This window comes from Notamacropus eugenii, chromosome 1 (genome assembly GCF_028372415.1).
Source record: "Notamacropus eugenii isolate mMacEug1 chromosome 1, mMacEug1.pri_v2, whole genome shotgun sequence".
Taxonomy (NCBI): domain Eukaryota; kingdom Metazoa; phylum Chordata; class Mammalia; order Diprotodontia; family Macropodidae; genus Notamacropus; species Notamacropus eugenii.
In genome coordinates, this window is record NC_092872.1 from 426,673,084 (window position 1) to 426,696,891 (window position 23,808).

The 23,808-nt window shown below is 41.1% G+C and overlaps 1 long non-coding RNA gene across 1 annotated transcript; it reads right to left on the minus strand.

The window, feature by feature from the left end:
* Positions 1–553: 553 nt before the first annotated feature.
* On the minus strand, positions 554–13,521 carry LOC140526403 (uncharacterized). The gene is made up of 3 exons (XR_011974360.1): positions 13,330–13,521; positions 4,956–5,117; positions 554–924 (listed from the first exon to the last, which is right to left on the minus strand). It is a non-coding gene; the product is annotated as an uncharacterized lncRNA (long non-coding RNA).
* Positions 13,522–23,808: the final 10,287 nt, after the last annotated feature.

Sequence of the window (23,808 nt, forward strand, 5' to 3'; positions counted from 1 at the left end):
AAGCATCCCACTGCATACCCAGTAGTAAATGACCTTTCCTGGTATTACAAATAAATGGCCTTTGTTGTACTTACAGGATTCCCTTGGTATTTTAACATGCCCTAGACTGACAGCTTCTCCTGACCTGCAAAGTAATTATTTCCGTTTGGACATCACCAACCCCAGCAGAAATTCTAAGTGTGCTTGGTGGGGGGGGCAGAACCAGTGGGTCCCATTAGAATACCTCCTTTGGACTGGATCCTCCTCTGGAACTTCACATAGACTAGTTCTTAAAGTACAGGGCTTCTGGAGCCAAAGCAGCAGAGAAATAAAAATAAAGGCCTTCATCCCTATCCCAGGGGACCACGCTTCCTTCCCCCTTCACCTGACAATTGTTTAAAAATGAGGAATAGAGAGGGGGCAGCATGGCGTGGTGCAAATAGTCCCTACTTTGGAGTCTGCCTGCCTCAAAAGTTTGGAATGGGTAACATGCTTTGTAAAGGCTGTGGTTTTGTATCACTATGAGTTGTTATGATTTAAACTCATAGACTTTAGAGAGAAAGACACCTAGAAATCATTTGATCCAATGCCTTTATTTTACAGATAAGGAAAGGAACTCAGAAAGGGAGTAACTTGCCCAAAGGTCATACAGGAAGCTCAGAGAAGGGCCAAGATTCAAACTCAAGTCCCCCAACTCCAAATCCAGGAATCCAGATGCTGTATCTTGCTGCCATCCACCCAGGGAGGAATGGATGGGTAATGTTCACATATAGCTCTGCTCTCCTTCCCTCTCTCCCAGGAGATGAAGGAGAAAGAGATTGAAGAAGGCCAGGGCTGTGTTGGACAGCCAAATGTCCCATGATGGAGGTGTCCTTCTCTGGGGCCCTACTTCTGTGGGCTGCACCAGCACTGGCTGACCCATGGGCAATTGAAGGTTGGGCTGTGCTGAGAGATTAGAATTTTAGATTTAGAGATAGAAAGGATCTTAGAGGTCATCTCACCATCCATCCCACCTCCACATTCAGTTCAATAAACATTTACTGAATGACTACTTCATGCAAGTCACTATACGAGACTCTGGGGCTACAAATAAAAAAAAATGAAAAATGGTTCTTGCCTTCAAGGAGTTTATACTCTATTATCAGAATTTTATAGAGAAGCAAAATGGAGCTCCATCCAGAATGGTGAAGCTATTTACCCAGGCAGCTAGTAGCAGAGTCAATATTCAAATCCCCATCCTCTGTCTCCAAATCCAGGATTCCTCCCAAAAGACCAATACACCAGTTCTGGCTTAAGCACCCCTTGGCTAGAACTAGGACAGGCACTCCCTGGAGTCTGGCCAAAACACATCCATCCCCTCCTTCCTCCCTTCAGCCTCCTAAAAATCCCTGACTTCCTTCAAAGCTTGCTCCCTCCAAGATGAGGCTTTTCCTGATCCCTCTGAAGCACAAATATTCCCTCATCTCCCGCAAAATGACATTTCATTTTATTTTGTATATAATTAAGTGTATGTGTTCTCTCTCCCTAAAGAATGTAAACTTCTCAGAGCAGGCACTATTTCACTTATGTCTTTTTATCTCTGGCATCTGGCACAGTGCCTGGCACATAGTAGGCACTTCATAAATGCCTCCTTACTCAATCAATTGGTTGATTGTATTTCATCGAAGCATCCTCAGTTCCTCTCTTTCCCCAATCAGTTTCCCAGATATTATCCAGGACAAGCTGTAGTGACCACTGTCAGAGTTGCTGGGACAGTGCCCATCAGGACAGTGATTAAGCAGTGAGGAGGAAACCTTAGGATGTGATCCTTGAATACAAAGGGCTAATAAACACAATGCCTGGGAATGAGGCCTGGGCACAAGGAGTCCTTAAGCTATTTTGGGAGGCCCCAATGGAGTCTGAACGAGGCTGAGGGCATCCTGGAGCTCATTAATCTGTGTGGGAATGGCAGAGACAGGATAGAAGGTCTGGGAAGGCTTTCCGCCAGCCTTTTCCTCACCAGTGGGAGCCCTTCTGACTGCCACTGCCCTCTCCCCTCAATGAGACTTCAAACTGGGTCTCCTGAGACCCATCACAACAGCTCCAAGCAGCCAAGACTATCATCTTCCTTTCCTTTCCAATTTCTGTAGCCTTTTTTATGAGACATGAGAGATTAGGAGCCACTGTCCTTTCCCCATCCAGGGTTTGTTTTCTCCCTGAGCCAATCAAAAGAAGCCAAAAAAAAAGGAGGAAAAAAACTCCAGGAAGACCCATCTGAACTAAAGAAGCAGAAAGAAGAGTTTTCCCCAAATATCCTGCTCAGTACAGTTCCCACGACATCTCCTCAACAGAGTATGTGCATGGGAAAAGGTTAATTACCAGGGAAACGGCTGGGTTGACCAGTGAATAGCAGTATCCTCCCCAGTCAAAAAGCTCAGACAGAACTCTCAGCAGCAGGGAAGCTGGATTGGAAAGGTCAGGTGGGCAGGTTTAGGCTGGGGAAGCTGCCTATGACCGGGCCATGATGAATCCCCAGACAATGAATGCCTGACCCTTTCGGCCCACTCTGTGGTGCCAACCCAGATATGTCCCACAAAGACCTTAGGAGGGAGAATGTCGCAATGGCACGGTTAGGGAACACAAACCAAATAACAGCAGGGGACAAACATAGGGTCATAGTCAACATAGATCCTGGCCTCCCAAACAGACCAGAATGTGGTCACTTCACTCTGTGTGGGGGGATCAGGGTCAGGGTTAGACACATTTAGCTTTGTTTAAAAGCTCATGGTGAATGAGATGTGCATTCTCAGACATGGCTAATGTGTTGATTTGCTTTGTTGGCTTATATATTTGTTTCAAGGGAGGTTTTCTACTGTGGGAGGGGGAGAAGAGTGGTAGGTTAATAGGTAATAATAGATATGCCAAACAAAGTGTCAATAAAACACTTAAATGCACAAAAGAAAATGGGGGGGGAAGGCGGGCAGGGGGGATGGAACAATTTTATTTCTACCCCATCCAATTTAATACATATATAATAGGGAGAGAGGGTAAACTGTATTATATCCTCAAGAGAAGCCCAAGTAAAATTGCTTAAAGCTTAGGTTTGAGGTCACAACCGTGGTTTCCTCAAAAGGGAGGAGTAGAAAGGTACTCAGTGTACAACATAGATTAGTTATAGTTGGTGCTTCTTTCCTACACACATGCACATGCACACAAATGCACACATACAAGCATAAACGGGAAAACCACAACAACAAATATGAAAGCCTCAGTACACAGGAGGACAGAGCAATTCAGCTCATATTCAGTGGGGTGGTCCCTACAGGTCCATTCCACCCATGGTCTTCAGGATATATTTCAATTCAATGCCTCTTTATACATGTATATACATACACACATGAATATGTACATATATGAATATGCACATACATAGTTCTTAAAAACCAAACTACGTATAAGAAAGGCAGCTAGTCAGTACAGCGGATAGAATGCCAGCCCTGGAGTCAGGAAGAATCATCTTTCTGAGTTCAAATCTGACATCAGACACTCACTAGCTGTGTGACTCTGGGCAAATCACTTAACCCTGTTTGCCTCAGTTTCTTCATCTGTAACATGAGTTGAAGAAGAAAAAGGCAAACTACTCCAGTATTTTTACCAAGAAAACCCCAAACAAGGTCATGAAGAGTCAGACATAAGTGAAAATGACTGAAGAACAAAAAACATAACAGAAGTTTCCGGTTTCTTATATAAAACTCTTGTTCTCTTTTAATTATTGAAATGTTTGTTATTTGTTAATGATCGTTAAGTTCACAATAAAAAAGAAAATTTTTGGAAAAAAAGATTGCTAGGGACATATTGAAAATATATAGGAAGACATACCGGCTTAAAGGACTTTGTAGCACTCGAGAAGCAACCATTAGAATCATACAATTTAGAGTCAGATGGGACCTTAGAGATCATCTCGTTAAAGCTCTGCATTTTAAAAGTAATGAACCAGTTACCCATATACATACAAAGAGCTACTATGCTAACTGATCCAAGTCGCTCTGTGTATGGCAGGAGCAGGCCTCTGTTTATTAAAACCAGCTCTCTAAGATCTGCCATTAAGATATCACACTTCATAAATCTAGTTCTGGTCTCTTTACACACGTGGAAGTGTAACACAGCAGTCGGTTGTGCCAAACAGACAAGGAGGCTAATGACAGAAGACTGAGAACAAACAAGGAAACAGACATAATGAGATAGATAAAAGAGGGAAATGAAAGAAAACAAAACCTTCATGGCAAGGGCACTCTGTATACCCTCTCTTTGGATCTCCTCCTCAGCTCATCAGGTCTGTGGATGCCCTCCCCCATACCTGAAAGAGGAGGGCTCTCAAAAAGATACAAGTCAAGAGAAAAGTGGCCAGGAAACATGGGAAGACCAACGCCAAGGCCCCCCAAAACTGATGATGTCCATCAAACTTAGAAATACAGATGTTAAAACTGGAAGGAAACTTGCAGGATTATCTAATCAGGGTCCTAGGATCAGAGCTGGTAGGGACATCAGAATTCAAGTCTCGTTTCTTGATTTTATAGAGTGGGAAACTGAGGCCCCCAAAGAGCAAGTAACTTGCCCCAAGTCCCACAAAATTTAGATACAGAGCAGGTAACTTGAGTTCACCACATCTCCTGGCCCCTGGGGAAGGTCTCCCTATATTATGCTAGGCTGCCTCACCAAGTATGCCAGGCACAAAAGGGTTAAGGGAAGCACTGGGAACCTGAATACTTTTATTACATTATCGAGATGTTATTGCATTATAAATAATGCCACAGGATGCATTATTTATACATTTAATATCAGGCTTGCTTATAAGTCAGATCTCTTCACTTTTAAAGAAATGCTCTGTCTCTGACACATCTCCCGAAGCTGTGTACAAAGCGAGCAAGAGCCGGACAGCGTCCCCGCCCTCTTGAAACAGCCAAGAGAGTCGGGGTGCATTGAGGGAATGTAAATACCTCATCCTATAAGGGTGAGAAGAAGCAGGGAGGGTCTTCACAGAGGCTCCGACACTTTGCTCTCTTTCCCAGTTCCCTTAGGACTCATGAGACAGGATGCAGAAAGAGTTTATGTCTTGTTACCATTTCCACATGCAATCAGAAAGCTGAAGGCAGGAAAGCCTAGAGGAGTGAGTATGAGAGAAGGGTGAAGGAATAAGTATTTATTAAGCATTTATGTGCCAGGCATTGGACTAAGTGCTTTATAAATATTATCTCATTTGTGCCTCCCAGCAACCCTCCTAGGCAGGCATTATAATTATTGACATTCACAGAGTCTAGCGCTTAATGACTCCACATTCAACAATCAGGGGTGGGTAACTTGCAGCCTCAAAGCCACATGTGACTCTCTGGGTCCTCAAGTGTGGCCCTTTGACTGAATCCAAACTTCACAGAATTTCACCGAAGTTTGTAGAGCCACACTTGAGGACCTAGAGGGCCACATGTGGCCTCAAAGGCCACAGGTTCCTCACTCCTGATCTATCCACTGTGACATTCTATCTCTCCCACAAAGGAAATAAGACTTCTCCTTGAAGACGAAGAGTAATATAGAGACCTAGCAGTGCCAGATTTCAAACTACACCATGGAGCAATAATCATCAAACAAATCTGGTACTAAATAAGAAATAAAGTAGTCAATCAGTGGAATAGATTAGGTAAACAATAAATAGAAGCAAACAACCATAGTAATATAGTGCCTGATTAACCCCAAAATCCAAGATTTGAAGGCAAGAAGTCACTATTTAACAAAAACTGCTGGAAAAACTGGGAAGCAGTCTGATAGAAACTAGGTATAGATCAACATCTCACACCACATACCAAGATAAGGTCAAAATGGGTATGTGATTTAGATATAAAGGGTAATATCATAAATAAATTAGGGGAACATAGAAAAAAACTACCTGTCAGACCTAGGAAAAGGAAAGAGTTTATGAACAAACAAGAGATAAAGAGGATCACAGGAGGTCAAATGAATAGTTTTGATTATATTAAATTAAAAATAATTTGTATAAACAAAATCAATGTAGCCAAAATTAGAAGGAAAGTAAAAAACTGTGGGTAGAGACAAATTTAGAGCTTTTATTAATACAGGTCTCATTTCTCAAATATATAGGGAGTTGAGTCAAATTTATAAAAAAATAAAAGACATTCTCCAACTGATAAATGATCAAAGGAGATGAATAGGCAATTTTCAGAGGATAAAATCAAAGCTATCAATAATCATATAAAAACATGCTCCAAATCACCAATACTCAGAGAAATGTAAATTAAAATAACTCTGAGGTGCCCCCTCACACCTATCAGGTTGACTAATATGAAAAAAAGGAAAATGACAAATGCTGTAGGATATGTGATAAAATAGGGACACTGATACATTGTTGGTGGAGTTGTGAACTGGTCTAACTATTCTGCAGAACAATTTGGAACTATGTCCAAAGGATCATAAAACTGTGCACATTCTTTAACCTGACAATATTGCTAGTAGGTCTATATCCTAAAGAGATCAAAGGAAAAGGATCCAGATGAACAAAAATATTGATAAGCAGCCATTTTTGTGGTGGCAAAGAAATGGAAATTGAGGGGATACCCATCAAATTAGGGAATGGCTGAACAAGTTGTGGTATATGATTGTGATGGAATCAATACTATTGTGCTATATGAAATGATGATAAGGATGGTTTCAGAAAAATCTGGGAAGACTTCTATGAACTGATGCAAAAATGAAGTGAGCAGAACCAGGAAAACATTATACAAAAAAACATCAATATTATAACAGTCGTCAACTGGCAGCTACCATAATCTAAACAATGATCTATGATAATTCCAAAGGACTCATAATGAAAACTTTTATTCACCTCTAAAGAGAGAACTGATGAACTCTGAGTGGAAATTGAAGTATATTTTTCATTTTATTTTTCTTGCTTTTTTGGCAACATGTTTAATATAGAAGTATTTTTTTACATGGCTTCACATGCGTAATGGGTATTATATTGCTTACCTTCTCAGTGAGTTGATGGAAGGAATGAAAGAGTGAGAATTTGGAATTCAAAATTTTTTTTAAATGTTTTTAAAAATTTAAGAGTAATATGGAGAAGCAGAGAGGAGAGAGGAATATCATTCCAGGGAGGAAGAATGAAAGAACATGAGCAAATAAGTCTCCGTATTCTATTAAACTCATTTTATGGCTCATCTGAGAGGTCCGCTGTGGGGCAATCCTTGCTATTCGCTCCCTGTTGTCTTGTTAATTGAGTCAAACTGTCATTCTATGCTATGCTAGAAACATTCATGTTGTTAACAGCCACTCTTATCATAAGGCAGCTCTGTCCATCCGTGGGACCCATAAGCCTTACCTAATCTAAATCGTAAGTGATTGCCATAAACCACCAGGGTTTTATGGAGTCACGTATTTTATATTAAGAATTCTTCTGAACTTATAAATTTCTCCAGTCATCCTTAAAAAGAATAGAAAGGAAACAAGAAGTATGGGAAAACATAACCCTAACTCCTAACCTAATCTTATTTCTCCTAATCCCTTTTCCAATCACCTAACAGCACTATCACTCTGGACTGACCACAAGGCTCTGGTGAAGCCACTCTCTGCAATAATCTCTTTATTGGTGAATCCAACCACCTTCTCTTAATAGTTGTCTGTGGCACCTGATATCACTGACCAGCTCTTTCTTCTAAAGATTTTCTCCTCCCTAGGTTTTCATGACAGTTGCTTCCTCTTTGGTCTACTCAACCTGGCTGACTAATCCACTTCAGACTCTTTTGCAGGGATATCATCAATGTCCTAGCTCCAAGTATAGATATAGGAATTCTCTCTCTCTCTCTCTCTCTCTCTCTCTCTCTCTTTCTCTCTCGTCATATATATATATATATATATATATATATATATATATATATATATATATATATATATATATATATATATATATATATACATATTGTACATTTATGTGTATTTATAGATAGAAAGATAGACAGACAGACAGGCAGGCAGATAGACAGACAGACAGACAGACAGACAGACAGACAGACAGACAGACAGACAGACAGATAGATAGATAGATAGATAGATAGATAGATAGATAGATAGATAGATAGATAGATAGATATGCTCTCTTAGTCATCTCATTATTTCCTGTGGATTCATCTTTCACATCTAGGGAGATGATTCCCAAGTTTATATATCTGGCCATCATCTGCCTCTTGAGACCAAGTCCTGTAACTGCCAGCTCATCTGTCTCTACCTAAAAGTCCCCATAGGCATCTCAAACTCAACATGTCCAGAATCAAACTCATCTCTCATCCAAGCCCTTTCCCATTTCCCTGTTTCTATCAAGAAAACCATCATTCTTCCAGTCACCTAGGTTCCCAACCCCAAAATTATCCTCAGCTTTTCCTTCTCCCTCAGCCTTTATATGCATCCAGTTGCTAAATATTATTAATTATAATTATTATTATGTTATTATAATATTATTTATATTATTATTCATTATAATAATAATTAATTAATTAAAATACCTTTATGATCTTTTGCATCTTTCTTCTTCTCTAGTCTCCCATGACTACCACCCCAGAGCAGGTCCTCATCACCATTTGCTTAAAATAGCACAATAACCTCTGTTAAGAAAAGACCTCCAGGCCCATAAAGAGACCTGGAATGAGACAGAGTCCAACCACAGATTGCAAAGCATTTATTGTCTGAGAAAAAGTTTTCAGGGGAGAGAAGATCCGACAAGGAAGGAGAGAGAGAAAGACAGACAGAGAGAGAGAGAGAGACAGAGACAGAGAGAGACAGAGACGGAGAGAGACAGAGAAAGAGAGTTCTCAACTGCTCCAAGGAGAGTGGGAAAAGGGTGAAATAATATAGAATTGGGTAAAGTTAATGTGGCTAAGGGAGAAGACATCTGCAGACACAACAAGCCAGGCAGCAGGATGTTTAGAAATTCATCAGCAGTTTTGAGTCTGCAGCTTCTGCTCAAGGTGGCCTGAGCTGATTGAGACTACTTCTGTGGTTTCTGGCAGATAACAGGAATCTCCAAATTCAGCTGGAGTTCAGTCACACTTTGTGTTACATCAAGCTGCTCTGAGCCTCAGAAATCCATCTAATTAGCTGGTTGTTGTATAACTCCATTGTCCTGTTCCCCTGGGAAGAAGGGAAATTCTAAGATACAGTGGAGTCATCATAGAGCCCATGTTCATACCTCTTAACTAGTCTCCTTCTCTCCACCCCTCTTCCTCAAGCTTCCAAATGGAAATTTTTGAAACCTAGATCTGACGATGGCACTCCCCTGCTCCAGATGTTTCAATGGCTCGCTATTGTCTCTGGGATAAAATGCAACTCCTCATTTAAAGTCCTTCACAACCTAATTCCAAGCAATCTTTCAATATTTATTTCAAATTACTATCATTCTCTATTCCATCCAAATTGATCCACTTTGTTATTCCTTTTTCATGGAATATCATCTTTCATCTCTGAGTTTTTGCATAGAATGCCCCCCATGCCTGGAATATTCTCCTTTCCCACTTCTCAGAACTTCTATCTTCCTTCCAGATTCAACTAAAATACCACCTCCTTCAAGTAGACTTCCCTGGTTCCCCTCACCTTAACCTAGCCCTAAAATTATGTTGTATTTGATTGTGTATGTTTTGTCTTTACTTATCTTTGTTTGTGTAATATCTTCCCAGGATACCCTAAGATCTTTGACAATAGGGTTATTTTTGTCTGTATCCCCAGCACCTAATACCGCACCTGCCACGTAAAGGAATTAAATAAATGTTTGCTGACTGATCTTGACTAGGACAAGTTATAAAAAAACCCACAATACATTTGGTATAGTGGGGGTAGGAGAAGACATATTTGCAGAAATTGCCCTCAAATATCTGAAAGGATGTCATGTGGAAGAAATGGGTAGCTAGGTGGCACAGTGGGTAGAGTGTTGGGCTTAAAGTCAGAAAAACTCATCTTCCTGAGTTCAAATTTGACCTCAGACACTTGCTAGCTCTGTGACCCTAGGCAATTCACTTAAGCCTGCTTGCCTCAGTTTCCCCATTCGTAAAAATGAACTGGAGAAGGAAATGGCAAGTCAATCCAATATCTCTGCCAAGAAAACCCCAATCAAGGTCACAAAGAGTTGGACATGAGTGAAACAACTCAACAATAACATGTGGAAGGAACATGGTAAATAATGGTTCTGAATGAGAATTTTGACCCACAAAGTATCTAGAATCTGGAGCATCTTTCTGAGGATCCAGAAGTTTGTATGTCTGTGGGGGGGAAAGTAGAGGGCATACAGTGAAAAGCAAAAAATTGGTTCCTGCTCTCAAGGAACTCACATCCTAGTGGAGGAGGCAATATGCAAACAACTACACACAAACAAGTTACATACAGGGTAAATTGGAGATAATCAATAGAAGAAAGGTTAAACAATTCACCTCTTGACAGAGAGGTGTGATTGGTTGGTTGGTTGTTGTCCTTCGTTTTCAAAGAGGACTAAAATGACATCACAATGATAAAGTGAAGTTTCAGCGTATCTGACTGTGGCTGATCAGACCAATACAAGCTTGGAATGCTCGACCACAGGTTGGGCACAGATGGTCCACTTGAATTTTGGGGGTGGATACTCCAAATTTGCACATCCTGTGTTTCCTTTGTGCTGTCTCAATTCTGCTTTGCTCAAAGAGCACAGCACCCTTTCTGATGTGGGCACGCCATGCTGAGTGGTCCTGTGCCAGTGTCTCCCATGTTGCACAGTCAAATCCAAAGTTCTTGAGAAAGACCTTGAGAGTGTCCTTGTATCTCTTCTTCTGACCACCATGTGATTGCCTGCCCCATGTGTTCTCCATAAAATAGTCTTTTTGGCAAGCATATATATTACATTCAAACAACATGACCAGCCCAGCAGAATTTCTCTCTCTGAAGCATAGTTTGAATGCTTTGCAATTCAGCTCTAGCAAGAACTTCAGTGTCTGGTACCTTATCTTGTCAGGTGATCCTCAGAATCTTCCTAATACAGTTCAAATGGAAGCGATTCATTTTCCTGGCATGGCGCTGATAGACTGTTCATGTTTCACAGGCATACAACAATGAGGTCAACACAATGGCTCTGTAGACCTTCAGTCTGGTAGTCAGTCTAATACCTCTTCCTTCCCAAACTTTTCTTCATAGTCTCCCAAACATTGAGCTAGTTCTGGCAATGCATACATCAACCTCATTGTCAATGTGTATATCTGTGGAAAGTGCAGAACAAAGGTCTGTACACAACGTTTGTAGATCTGACCAAGGCCTTTGACACTGTTAGTCATGAGGGCTTATGGAAAATTATGTCAAAATATGGCTGCCCAGAGAAGTTCGTCAGTATTGTACATCAATTTCATGATGGCATGTTTGCCCGGGTTTTGGATAGTGGACAATGCTCTCATGCCTTCCCAGTCACTAATGGAGTGAAACAGAGCTGTGTGCTTGCTCCCATGCTTTTTAGCACGATGTTTTCAGCCATGTTGACTAATGCTTTCAATGAGGATGAACACGGCATCAAAGTCAACCACCAGAATGATGACAAATTCATCAATTTGAAAAGGCTACAAGCCAAGACCAAAGTGGAGGGAGTGTTGCTGCATGATTTTCTGTTTGCAGATGATTGTGCACTCAATGCAGCCTCTGAATCTGAGAAGCAACAAAGTATGGATCAATTCTAAGCTGCCTCTGCTAATTTTGGCCTAATAATTAACACCAAGAAAACACAGGTGGTCCATCAGCCACCACCGTACCATCCATATGTGGAACCATCAATTACAACAAATGGAGAAGTTTTGAATACTGTGCATAAGTTCACTTGACAGAGAGGTTTAAGGTGCAGAATAAGACACAAATTTTTTTTCCAGACAATGAGGCAATTTGTTTTGCTCGACTACACATATTTGTTACAAGGAAATTATTTTTCTGTTATCTCTTTTTTTCTCAATGGGGTGGGAGGTGGGAGGAAGAGAAAAATAGATTTCTCTTTTATTTATTTTAAATAGAAAGTGGGTGGGGAAGTACTATAGATGTGGAATTGTCACATATACTTTCAGATGAAGTCACTATGTTATTAGTTTTACTGATTTGTTTTACTTTGTTACAAGAGTCCTCTCAGAGAATAGGGGTAATCTCTAAGTGTTTGTGATATAAAAATAATACATCAATAAATGTTTTTAATTATTGTTTGTCATCTTTAAAACATTAGTAAGATTCAGCAAAAAGTGTGGGCTTTAGCCATAGTATCATAGATTTAGAGCTGGAAGGGTCTTTAGAGACTATATAGCCCAGAGGTGGGGAACCTGTGGCCTCAAGGCCACATGTGACCTTCTAGGTCCTTGGATACAGCCTTCTGGCTGAGTTCAAGTTTTCCAGAACAATCCTTTTATTAAGGGAATTTGTTCTGTGAAGTTTGAATTCAGTCAAAGAGTCACACTTGAGGATCTAGAGGGCTACATGTGACCTCAAGACCACAGGTTACCCACCTCTGAATTTCCAGTCCAACCTCTTTATTTTACAGATTAGGAAGCTGAGACCCAGGGGAGCAAAATGACTCATCTGAGGTCACCTGGGTAGTGAGTAGCAGAGCCAGTTCTCAAACCCAGGTCCAAATCCAATGATCTTTCCACTGGGTTGTATGTATTTGTAGAATGGTTAACCAATTTGAGAAAAGAGGATATCAGTTTAGTGAGTAAACTGAATAAGGAACAGAGAAGAAGGAAGACCCTCATAGAAAAACTGTATAATGCAATGGCTTGAGCGTAGCCTGGAGAGCTACTGAATGGCCAAAAAAGAATATATATTATCATAGCTGAGTCACGGAAGAAAGCCTCACTCAAAGCAAAGTAGCCTATAAGGGTCATTCCTTCAAAGGACCTGGAAAGAGCAGCTTTGGGGGACACAGACCAGGAGAAGATTGAATGCACCTGTAGGTGGATATGAAGAGGATGTTTTGGATTCAGAATGGAAGAGGGGGGTGGGGCTAGCAAAGATGGACTGGGTAACCCAAGGCAAGGCTAAGGGAGAATTGGTCAGACCAGGAAATAGACAGATTGGAGCCTATTAATGGAGCCTGAGGTCAGCCTTGCTTTTTTGCATCCCATTTCTGATCACTGAGTTGGCAGCTCACTTTTCACATTAACCAATGCTCAGACAGACCTTCTTCATCTTTTATTTGTTCATTTGAAATTTTTAACCTAAGTTTAACACTTGATATTTCTCTCTTTTAACCACCATCTTCTTAGATTCAGCCCATAGTTCTAGCCTGTTGAGCTCAATTCTGAGTGATGATTCTGTCATTCAGTTTCTTACCTTTTTCTCCCAGCTGAATATCTTCAAAAACCCAATAAGCAGGTCATCAGCACTTTCATCTAAGTCTTTGATAAAAATGTGGGACACAGGCTCCAAGACATAGCCATTAGATATTTCCTTCCAAGTTTACATCAGACCATGAATGACCATTCTTTGGGTTCACTCATCCAACCAGTCTTCTTCTAATCCTCCAATCTAGAAAAGAGGAAATGAGTTATTATCTGGGATTTTTGAAATCTGGAGAACTGCAGAGGAACTGAAGTACTGGAAAAATCCAATTTTGTCCCAATTTTTTTTAAAAAAGGGAAAAGGATGACTTCTGCATGCAAGAGGCTGGTGATCTCAACTTCAATTTTTGGTTAATTTCTAGGTGTTGTTAAAGAAATGATTAGAATCTAGAAAATTTCAATCTAGAAAAGGAAGTGGTGACCACAAAGAGGCCAGGAACCAAGATTACAGATTGATGGGAAGCAGCGGACTGATTCCTGATGGAAAAATCCAGAAAAAGCCACAGTGAGTCTTTTATCCAGCCCAACCAGGCATAGAGAAACTGACTGGGAGATCTGTGGACACTGACGATGGGGTTCAGTCAGGAGTACCCAGGAGAAGTCTGTGAATCAGGGTAAGAAGAGGACTCAGACCCAGATAAGGTCAAACCTAAATGATACTGGGACACTGTGATGGAAACAGGTAAGGACTGGTAGCTTTGTTCCCCACTGCCAGTTTTGGGTCACAAATTCATGGAAGAGTGAGAAGGGGCCCTGCCCTGACAAGTCGTACTCCTGGGTAGAGAGGCCCTAGGTGGTGTATGGAGAAAGTCAGAAGCCAGCAGTAGCAGTGCTGTGATTCAGAGTCCAGATCCAGAGTAGGGTCCCACTTCTAGCATCTAGCCCAAGAAATCCAAGACTAAAAGGAAGCCTACAGTTCTGCCATGCGGAGCCAACAAAGCTTTCCAGCTGACTGTTTGGGGTGAAATCCAGCAGTTTTCTTCTTGCTGCTGCTGTCGTCATCATCATCATCATCATCATCATTCAGTCATTTCAGTCACGTCTGACTCTTCGTGGCCCCATTTGAGGTTTTCTTGGCAAAGATATTTTCTTTCTCCTCCAGCTCATTATACAGATGAGGAAAGTGAGGCAAACAGTTTAGTGACGACCAGGGTCACATAGCTAGTAAGCTCAGGGTCACATAGCTAAAGCCAAATGGAAAAGCTTCTACTTTGGTTCAAAAAACCAACTTTCATGAGTATAAGGTAGAAGAGAGTAGGCTGGACAATAGTTCATCAGAAAATGATCTGGTAAATTTAGTGGACTGTAAGTCACCAGTGACATGGAAACCAAGAAGGCTGACATATTAATACACTTAAAGACCTAGTGTCCAGGACTAGGAAGGTAATAATGCTGCTGCCCTTTGCCCTGGTTAGACCACATCTGAAACATGTCCAGCTGTAGTCTCTATGACTTAGGAAGGATACTGCTGAACAGCAGTGCATATAGAGTAAGAGCAGGGCAACAAAGATGGTGATGGATCCTGCACTATTTAAGAATCAGTTGAAGAGATTTGGAATGTTTAGCCTGTAAAAGAGAAGGCTAAGCAATGATGGCCTTTTAGTATTTGAAGGAATGGCACGTACAAAAGGTTTACATTTATTCTGCCTGGTCCCAAAGGGAAGAGCTAGAAGAAACTGATAAAAGTTTCAATTGTTGTTCAGTCATGTCTGACTCTTTGTGACCTCATTTAGGGTTTTCTTGGCAAAGATACTGGAGTGGTCTGCCATTCTCTTCTCTAGCTCATTTTACAGATGAGGAAACTAAGGCAAGTAGGATAAGTGACTTGCCCAGGGTCACACAGCTGGTATGTGTCTGAGGCTGGATTTCAACTCAAGATGAGTCTTCCTGATTCTAGGCCCAGACTTCTGTGCAATGCAGTCACCTAGCAGCCCAGATAGACTTACAAAGAGGTTTAAAAGTGAAATAAGATGCCTGGCCAGATAGTTCATCCCCCCTTGCTGAAGACCTCCAAGCAGAGGCAGGATGGCCACTTGACAGATGTTGGGTAGAGGGAAATATTGTTCAGGTAGTGGCTAGAGGAGCACTGAGGAGTCTTCTAAGTGTGAAACTCATTCTGTGAAATGAGATTAGCCTAGCAGGACTTGTTCCTAATGAAATCCTGCTGGCTCCTACTGATTGCCTCTTCCCTAAGTGCTTGCAAAGTATCCCTTTCATAATCCATCTCAGCATTTTGCCAGAAATTGCCATCAAACTTGCCAGCTTATATTGAGAAGAATGCACTTTCTCCCTCTTTGGGAAAATAAAGACAATGTGTGCTCATTGTAAGCCCACTAGCCCAGTACTAAAGTTATAGTAGGGAGAAAAAAAACTGTTCCCATGATTAGTGAAAAGATCATTAGTTTGGGAGTCAAAGCACCTGGGTTCAAATCCTGCCTTTGTTACTACCTGTGTGACCTTGGGTAAGTCCCTTAACCTCTCTGGTCCTCAGTTCCCTCATCTGAAAAATGAAGGAATTGAATTAGATGGCTTCTGAACTCCCTTCAAATTCTAGGTCCATCAACCTACATCTAGCCCAATGGACCAAGGGCTGAAAACACTTTAAAGAGGATGCAAGAAGCAGAATCTGATAGAAAGAAGCAAGCAGAAAGGAGCATATAGCCAAGATAAAATGTACAGAGATAGACTCAGAGATAGAAAAGTAGATCCAGAAACAGAAAGGTAGACCCAAAGATGCTAGTGAAATTAGAATTTGAATGTGTATCAGCAAAGAGCCCTTAACTTCTCTGGACCTTGGTTTCCTGAAATATAAAATAAAACCATTGCACTAGATGACCTCTGAAGTCCCTTCTAGCTCTAAATGTACACTATTGTAACCCTATTATCTCAATTCAAATCCCTGTTTAGGTAGTTCAGTGGATAGAGCATTGGAGCTGGAGTCAGGAACACCTGCAGTCAGATGTGACCCCACTTACTAGCTGCATCACCTTGGGCAAGTCACTTAAACTTATTGTAAATTGCTTAGCACAGTACCTGGCACATAGTAAGTGCTACATAAATGTTAGCTATAATTATTATTATCATCATTTATTATTGTTGTTATATATATATAGTCGTCACTCAATTTCTCTAGCTCTCGGTTTCCAAATGTGTCAAATGAGAACACTGGGTTAAATGATCCCTATGTTTCCACCTACCACCTTTTTATCTAAAAATGAAGGGGAAAGATCAAGGATTCCAAGTTGGAAGAGACCCTTGAAATACTTAGGTTCTTGAGAATGGCAATAAAGCGTTAGCAAGGCAGGAACAGGGGCTTTCTGTGGGGGTGGCTGTGCATCCCAACACCAGCCCTCCCAGGCCCAGAGCCTTCCTTGGAAGAGCACAGTCATTGTTCTTCTCCCCCAGCCTCCAAGAAACAGAGCTTCCTGAGGCATGCTGCAAGTCGTAACAGGTTGTTAAGTAGGCCTGCATTCAGAACATAAAAGATAAATCCCCAAGTGTTAGGCCTCCAAAATCTACTAATGGGAATTAGAACCAGAATCTAATCGGGAGAGACAGAGACACCATCCCTCCACGACTCCCAAGAGAGGGTGGGGAGGGGGGCCGAGACTCTCTAAGAGATGGCACTTTATCTCCCAGGGTTCCCTGCAGCCCCATAATCCCAGCATTCATTCAGCAAATAATAAATATAGTCAGAAGCAACTCCAGCTACTTCAGCCTTAATAAATGGGTTGAAATAGTGGCAAATTCAGACAGAGAGAGCATCTTTTCAATAAAAGCTGATAGGGTTATTAATAACGGTAATGTAGTACCTAGCGAGTCAGACATCCTCAGTAAGACCTCTCTCTGGCTCTCTCCCCCACCCCTACTGAAACAAGCAGTCTGTGGCTGGAAGGCAAGCAGAGCTCAATGCAAGAAAACCTGGCTCTCTTCTAACGAGTGACACAGGATTCTCACTGCCCAGACAATGTAGCCTCCTTAGAGAAGCTCAGTTGCCAGCCCAAGGGACCCTTCCTCTCCATCGCTGGGCAAGGACATTTGCCATAGCCAGAGGCCACAGCTTTCCCAGGGCAGGACTTTGGGAGGCTCTCAGTAGGAACCACCTCCTTCTCAGGGCCTTCCCTGCAGGGTCAATGGGCTGTTTAGAGCTAGAAGACCTTAGAGGTTCTGGTACAGGTAGACAGGCACTGACTACGGGATGAGAGACCCAGGCTACAAACCAGATGCTTCCTATGTGAGTGACCTTGGGCAAGTTACATAATCTCCCTAGACCTCAATTTCCTCATCAAGGAAGAAAACTAAGGTCCTTTCCTGCTCTATTTATAGGGCTAAAATCCCCTAGTCATTTTATAGATGAAACTGAGGCCTGGGAGATTTTAGCGGCCTTCCCAAGGTGACACAGGTTACTTGGTTAGGATTACAAGGGCTATCTAACCTCAGAGTTGCTGAGTCATTTTTTGGTCATATTCCACTCTTCATGACACCATTTGAGGTTTTCTTGACAAAGATACTTTGCCATTTCCTTCTCCAGCTCATTTGACAGATGAGGAAACAGAGGCAAGCAGAGTTAAGTGACTTGTCTAGGGTCACACAGCTAGTAAGTGTCTGAGGCCAGATTTGAACTCAGTAAGTTGAGTCTGCCTGACTCTACATCCTGCACTCTATCCACTGCACCACCTAAATGTCCTAACCTTAGTGAGGGGGACTGAAATCTCTCTGTATCAACAAAGTCCTTTCAACCTTTCTACAATCTAATTCAACAAATTCAATTCCATTCCAAAACCTATATATACTAAGGGCCTACTATGTGCAGACCTATTATGTGTAGTGTATTAGGTACTGGGAAATATGAAGATAAAAGTGATATGATCCTTACCTACAAGGACCTTACCCTCTTCATGGTAGCATCCTGGGCCAATTCTGACTCAGGCTCAAGCCTGGGACTGAAGCAAAATGAGACTCTCATTGACTGCATAAAATTTAACCAGACAAATTTAACAAATATTCAGCAGATATAGAATTGATATAGTTGGGATGCATTTCCCATTGCCTCTGCATGTCCAATCAAAAGAATATGTTGATTCCCCCAGCAGTAGGATATCCATTAAGCTTCAGGGAGGAAGACTGCTTTTAACTGGACTTTTATGCCTTAGGCTACTAGGAAGCTACTTCAAGTATGAGCCGTAGTCTCCTTGGACCAGCTGAGTCTCCAGGATATTGTGCTTGCCTTTGAAGTACAAAATCAGTTTATATAACAGGACCCTTCCCATCTTACTACCATGGGTCCCCACTGGATTAGTAAATGTTGCTCCTACCCTAGGTAGTACTCAGCATGTATACAAATAAATATAATGCAAGGCATTATACTTGTTAGGAGAAAAGTGGAGAGTCAGACTACATGTTCCAGAGAAATAGGTAGAAAAAAAAATTCATTTTTTAGCTGAGAGGATCTGGGAGAACTTTACAAAGGAGGTGGCATGTGGACAGAACCTGAAAGGAAATGAAGGATTTCATAGGCAGAGACAAAAAAGTGCCCATGGTGCTATACACTTGAGCTGTCCAGGGGCCCTCAGGTCATCCCAATCTCCTTCGTGTTGCTCCCATAAGGCACTGGGACATCTTAAGAAAATTACTCAAATTAATCATGATAGGCTCAAGAGGGGATACCACCCCACCTCTGTTGATCTTTCTCATTCCTGGGAAGGAAGACCGTAATGTCCTCTACTCAGTTAAGGTGGGTATGAATTGAGCTCAAAATTCCTACTTCACCTAACAGGGCCCAAATGTGTCCTACAAAAAGAAGAGAATGTTAGAATACTCAGAAAAATGAAATGTTTGAACAAAAAAAATCTCCCTAATTTGTAGCCTGTGGGCATTGCCTGTCATAATTCTGAACGGATCACATAATCAGGGAGGCCAAGCTCTCTCTGTCACTTTCCATAAACTCCCACAGTACATCACAGTCTGTGCATAGACTCACAGGAAGAGTTGTTAAGGATCATAGGAACGATGATCTGAACAAGGAGGTATCCAGGAACCTAGAGACAGAAATGTCCTCTAACAAGGATGAAACATAACAAGGGAAAGCACTGAACTGGTTCTAAAAAACCCCCAGGAATGATAAATGCCATACCAAGAGGGATGGTGAAGAGAAAACAAACCATCTGAATTCTACTAAGGGGACAAAAATATGATTTGAACAGAATGATCCCATGGTAACATAGGCATTCCTCATTTCAAACAGTGATCCACCAAAAGAAGGTTAATTCAGATTCAAAGTATTCTATGATCTGCATCCACTAAGAAAAAAAAAACAGCTCATGAGCCCCCATCAATGTGTTTACCTTTACTAGTCAGTCAGAGGATACACTTACTTCAAAGCAAAGACATTTAATGAAATTAGTATAGTAAGAAAAGTAACAAAAATATTTCCTTAATTAATCTAGGAAACGTTCTCTCCCCAAAATATACATTGCCAGTGAGAGGAATAGAAATGATAGAAACATGTAAGAAAGTTATGTGTAAGAAACATTTGTTCAAGAAATACATATAGAAGTAGGGGCAGCTAGGTGGTGCAGTGGAAAGAGCACCAGTGCAGGAGTCAAGAGGACCTGAGTTCAAATCTCACCTCAGACACTTGACACTCACTAGCTGTGTGACCTTGGGCAAGTCACCTAACCCCAATTGCCTCATCCTGGGTAATCTCTAGTCATCCTGATGAATATCTGGTCACTAGATTCAGATGGCTCTGGAGGAGAAGTGAGGCTGGTGACCTGCACAGCCCTCTCACTCAAAACAAAGTCAAGTGCAAGTCATATCATTATTTCTCTGATGGCATGGTCTTCTTTGACAATGAAGGACGAACACATACATACATATATATATATACATACATATTAGATATGGCCCCACAAAGAGAATATTTAACTTTCCACAGAGATGTTACACATATTCCTATATACCTATCTTGGGCCATACTCTTCTATTTGCCTAGAATGCCACCTTGCCATCTCTGACTATGAAATTCCTACCCCAAGGTCCAGCTTAAATGTTACCTCTTTCATGCAGTTATCCATGCTGCCCCCAATTAGAACTGATTTCTCCCTTCATGAACCACAAAAGCCGTATGTTTGTACCTTTCTTACTGTACTTAGCACAGCCTACTTATATATTATAGTTACAATGAGAGTGCCCAGGCATTGACCTCAGTCCTTGTTACCCACCTGAGGTAGCCTTTTGTTCTGATATCACTGCAGTCTCCTTGACAAAGTATGAACTTGCCAGGCTCTGTTGACACCATATCAATGATGATTGATTGGTGATTGATGATTAATTGCTAATTCATGTACCTTAGCAACAGCCTTGGGCTTAGCCTACACATAAACTCAAGAGACTAAAGTACTTCAGGAGAAGCAACACCGAGAGATGCTACAAGAGCTCAAAATTCAGTTCCCTGGACAACAATACATCTTCTCCAGAGATGCCCATTTACAGAGGAGCTGGCACCAGATGAAGTGGGCCGCGTTCCTAGACCGAGCAGGAGTCAGAGCCAAGAAGTAGCATGGGACAGAGCTACACTATAGACTGAAACACCCAGACCTTGCCTTTCTTTTTTATTATTTTATTTTCAATTCGGGGAACAAAACAAGCATTTCCACAACATAGTACAATAAAAAAGATGATTTCACATGAAACTGCAAATCTACCACAAATACTAACTTGCTCTTCCCTCCAAATATACAACAAAGTTATTATGCAAATTTCTTTTTTTTTCTTTTTTTCTTCCCTCCTCGTATCCTATCCTAGAGATGGCTACCATTGGACACAAATAGACATATACATATATATATATGCATACATATATATATATATATATATATATATATACATATATATATATATATATACAGAGAGAGAGAGAGAGAGAGAGAGAGAGAGTCACAAGACCTAGCAGCTTCTACTCTAGTAACCTAAGTCATAAGTGTCAGAGGCAGGATTTGAGCATAGTTGCTTTGATTCTAGAGCTGGAGTCTTTCATGAGCAAGGCTTTATGGGTCCCTAAGAAGTGGAGGGGGGAAGGAAGGAGTTCTTAACTATTTATGATACGTCCATGCACAATCCTTAGAATTTTTTGTTGTATTAAATAAAGCCTGTTCTATATTCCATTTCCTGTTCCTTTGAGTGCAGATATGAGAAATAAGGGTCCTTTTCATTTTTTTAGAGATCTGGGCATGAGTTAAATTCTTGTGTTCCCAAAGGAATGTCCCTAGGTAGGGCATAGGCTCCATTTTGTTTCTGAATCTCCAGCACTTTGCATATAGTAAACATTTACGATAAATGTATGTTGAATGTGGTTTAACTGAATGATGGCTGCAGAGGTGACATAGGTATTTGTATTTTTATCTTCTTGTCTAGATTTTAAGTTCCTTAAGAAAGGTAACTGTTTAATTTATCTTGTATTCCCCATCATTCCTATCACAGGAATCTACACACAAATAGATGTTCAATAAATATTTTAGGAAAAGTGTTTATGTCTCTGGGAAGGTTGGGGGTCACCTGAGGAAGACATGCTTTACTTTCTATCAGTCTAAATCTTTTTCCCTTGTGAAACAGGCCACCCAGAGCCCTACGACTGAAAGGTATATGACAAGCATATGCCTAGTGCATTTTTTTTTACAAATCACTAAACTTGGAGTCAAAAGATTGAAGTTTGGACCTATTTTGTTCATTACTAGCTCTGTGACTTTGGCAAGTCATCTAACCCCTAAGACTTTCAGTTTGCTCATCTGTGTAATGGGAACAAAAATTCTCATATTACCTACCTTCCAGAGTTGTTGTGAGGAAAGTGCTTAGAAAACTTTAAGATATTGTAGAAATGTGAACAACTATTACTTCAATTGAGGAGTGATGTGTAATGAGTTTATTCCATAAGATAAGAAGCTGGTATGTATCTTCTGAATGCGTATACACACACACACACACACACACACACACACACACACACACGGTGTGTCTGATAAGGCTTGGAAACTTGATAGTCAGGTAGGAGAGTGAAAGGATTTAACAGTGTCTGAAATTCCACCATTGGGGTCACTACTTGATGTTAAAGTATTTTCCCAAAAGCCCCTGCTAAAATATGTATGCAATGGGGAAAGCAGCAGCTTCTCATGAAACAGCAAGAAACAGTGGAGAGAATAAGAAGTTTAGATAAATTTTGGCCGTTTATGGCAATTAAACCTATATCATGCCAAAAGCATTTAGATGGCAAGAATGACACTGGACAGACACCAGTTGGAGAGATGGAAAAGATAAGTCATGGTTCTCATTATGATGATAACCTGATCTCTGTCTCAGTGGAGGATATTGGAGCCCAACCTCACAGTCAAAATTTGCTACATGAAAAGATAGATATGATGCCAAAGAAAATCCAAATAGGAGAATCAGCAGGAGCCAGATGAGGCCAAGTTTACCAAGAACAGGTCTGTGCTAGAGGCCATGGTTGAGGGGAATGAGGGATAGATTCTGCTGATCTAGGCAGTCACACAATAAACTGGAAGGTATAGAGCAGGGGTGGGTAATCTGCAGCCTCAAGGCCCCAAGTGGAGTTTTAGGTCCTCAAGTATGGCCCTTCTATTGAATCCAAACTTCATAGAACAAATCCCCTTAATAAAAGGATCTGTTCTATAAAACTTGGACTCAGTCAAAAGGTCACACCTAAGGACTTAGAAGGCCATATATGGCCTTGATGTCACAGGTTCCCCACCTGTGGTGTAGAAAATGCAAGCCCTTATTGCTCACTGATTGATTTAGTGGAACAAAATGGTACCTTAGAGGCTTTGGTCAAGCAAGGCATCTCCCAAGCACATCTAAGAACATACAAGATTCCCTTAAAGGAGGTGAACAACTTTGTTCAACAACTCTCAGATTATTAATATTAAACAAGGAGACATATATACTCACCACTGTCATAAAGGATGCCCAGTGTAGGATCCAAACAACAGAGGGATCCCCTAAGGATGGGGAGGTCCTCCAAATGCTCCTGACCTTGTGCTAATTGCATCAAGCCCTGGAACATTACAAAAACTTCTAGGCAAGATGTGTAACCTCTCCCCCAAAAACTGACCTAAGTATCCAGAGAGGAAAAACCACGTCTAGACAGTGATGGTCAGTTGATTAAATGTCTAGCCACAGAACTGGTTTGCCAGCATATATCTCTTGGACAGTGAACTGGGCCGCAAACTGAAAATGAGAGCAAATTGAATTCTACTTGGGAGATAGATAATTGTGCCCTCCTTTCAATGACTCCAAGTTTTCCCTTGAAACAAAGGCCTGTCTTTTTAATACTAATAGTCTTCTGGTAGTGCTATAAGGCAACAGGCCTAGGGATCTGTGTGAGATTTGTCATATTACCAGCAATGAATTGTACAAGACAAGTGCACAAAAAGATAGCATAGAAATATATGATTAGAAA